Source organism: Leptonychotes weddellii, chromosome 2, assembly GCF_054177405.1.
Source record: "Leptonychotes weddellii isolate Sample4059 chromosome 2, ASM5417740v2, whole genome shotgun sequence".
Lineage (NCBI taxonomy): Eukaryota > Metazoa > Chordata > Mammalia > Carnivora > Phocidae > Leptonychotes > Leptonychotes weddellii.
In genome coordinates, this window is record NC_138370.1 from 151549122 (window position 1) to 151551633 (window position 2512).

General features: G+C 44.7%; 1 protein-coding gene across 1 annotated transcript in view; it reads left to right on the forward strand.

The window, feature by feature from the left end:
• Window positions 1-355: 355 nt before the first annotated feature.
• The window catches only part of ARAP2 (ArfGAP with RhoGAP domain, ankyrin repeat and PH domain 2), a 185681-nt gene continuing 183524 nt past the window's right edge, over window positions 356-2512 (forward strand). Inside the window, exon 1 of the mRNA XM_081812499.1 lies at window positions 356-485. The gene's annotated coding sequence lies outside the window, so the exon portion shown is untranslated. The remainder of the gene's footprint in view (window positions 486-2512) is intronic.

Here is a 2512-nt window from a genome sequence, read left to right on the forward strand (position 1 = left end):
CGGGCGCGGCGCTTCCGGAGCTGCGCGCGGGCTCGCGTTCCCCGCGCTCCCCGCCTCCAGGTGCGGCGGCCGCGGCGCGCCAGCCCGTGTGACAGCGCCGCCCGCGCGGCCGCCGCCCGGCAGCAAACACGGTGCGGGAAGCCGGCGTGGACCGGGGAGGAGGAGGCCCCGCGCCTGGGACCGACGGGTGAGGACCGAGCGAACCGGGCAAGGAGAGACGCCGGGGTTTCCCCACCCGCTTCGCCTTTCCCAGCTCGGCTTCCCGCGCGCCAGGCGAGTACCGGGGGCCGCGGGTGGGTTGGGCGGCGAGGCCGGGGCGGGGCGGGACGGAGGGTTGGGGGGGGTGGCGGGAGGGCCGTCTCAGGCTGGGCCGGGGCTTTTCGGCACTTTCCGGGTAAATTTCCAGAGCGCAAAGTGCTTGGCTCTGGTTCTGCCCCTTGGATATCGCTCCCGCGTGTGGGCGTCTAAAAGGAAACCAGAAGCGGGTAAGTGATATAAAAACTCCTTACTAATGTGATTTGACCCGAGGGTGGGAGGGTGAGAATCAGCACAGACAACTAGGCACCTCCTCCAGCACCCCGCACCCCCAAATAAAAAGAAGCTGCCCTTTAGCGAGTTTCAGGCACCACGTTATTTACTCGGTAGAGATAATGAGTTTGCTCGATCTCTGTGCTCCCCCGCACCCTGCTTGTTATACACTTTAAGAGGACAGGCTTGTTAATTAACTTTAATTACAGTCATTTGGCCTCCACCTGCCTGAACCCAGCACCGTACACGGGGACCTGTCGGCAGTGAGTTTACTTGATTGATCTTTCTCATTTTGTTTTGGAGACAAGGCTCTTGGGGGAATGGGTGTCCATCTCATTTAGTGTAGTAAGTTCGCCCAGGCTTGTTTTCTTAAACACTTTCCTCACCTCCTTTCGGCGATCTGGAGTTATTTTGATTTGGGAGAAGGCTTCGTGAAATTATATTGTGAACTGTATGCTTTGATAATTAGAGGAAAAAATAGAATCATGACATTTTAGGAACATTTTTTTTTTTTTTTTGGAAAGGTTGTCCTTGAAGTAGGCTGCTTGGTGGAGTATATCCTTCTGGTTATAAAAAAAGCGTATTGAAAAAGAAACTATTTTTAAAAGTACATTTAATCGGATGTCATTGTGATTACCAATAATAGTATTGTACTTAGGACAAGCTCAGTATTGATTTCCCCCGCACTTAAGCACTCTACACCCGCATGAGCTTATGGAACTTTGCCCGTAAGTAATTGGAAGATGAAGTTATGGCAATTTTAAAAAGAAAGCTAACTTTTTAAAGGGGGGGAATCCCTCTAAACCTTTAGTTATGACTTTCATGCACTTACAAGAGAAATACTGAGGGAAAATTCTCATGACATGACACTGTTTAACAATGTTTAAAAAAGAAAGAGAAGAGTAAAATGGGTCATGGAACTAAGCTGGAGCCTACAGTGGAAATGCCTCCCTGGCTTCTTTTTAAACATATATTTAACAGATAGACATTTAAAGTGGGTGTTAACCCCAAGAGTGTTTTATATAGATTTGGTTTGTTAGTACTCAAAGATTTATTTAAATTAAAATGTAACTAGGGGGTAAGTCAGTTGACTTGTTAAAACTTATTTACGTGGGTGTGTGTTTGTGTTTTTTCTGTCCTCTCTAAACCTGTCAGATTTTATATGGGTTGTCCACGAGAGGAAAGTTGATTGTGTGTGTGTGTGTGTATATATATATATTTTTGCTGATGGTATATTTAAAGATAAACTCTTAATCATCTAATATCACTACAAGTTTCTAGCAGTGAAAGACTTGTAGATATTCAATTAATACTTTCCAATTCAACTACTCTTACTGTGGTTAAGTGTAGGACTCCTATTACAGTGAATTGCAATTTTTTAAAAAAATTTATTTGAGAGAGAGAGAGAGCATGTGGAGGGGGCGGGGGGGTGGGGTTGGGGGAAGGGGGATGGGCAGAGGGAGAGGAACAAGTAGACCCCCCCCAAGCAGTATGATAAGGGGCTCCATTCCAGGCCCCTGGGATCACAGCCTGAGCAGAAGGCAGACACTCAACAGACTGAGCCACCTTTGTGCCCATGAATTACAATTTTCTTGGAAACTTTTACGTTAGTACTATGGAACTATGAAGTTTTAAAAACCCCAGAACTCCGAATTCTAGACTTCATGATATCCAAGAAGTGTTTTGTTTTTTGTTTTTAATTTCTATCCCACCTTCCTGCAACTTTGAGGAAGTTTGGTGAAAGATGTTTTGAGATTGCCAAGTGTTATGATGGTCTTTGCTTTCATAGCTTTCTTTTAACAAGAGTTTTTTTTTTTCTCATTTATTTATAGACTCATTTATTGGATCCAATCTTGGCACTTACTAAATTGAGGAATTTTTGGAATTTTCTGTAAAATATTATGTAGAGAACTTTTTATTAATGTTGGAAATATTTCTTTTTTTAAAGTTTTTTTTATTATGTTAATCACCAACTTCACATCAT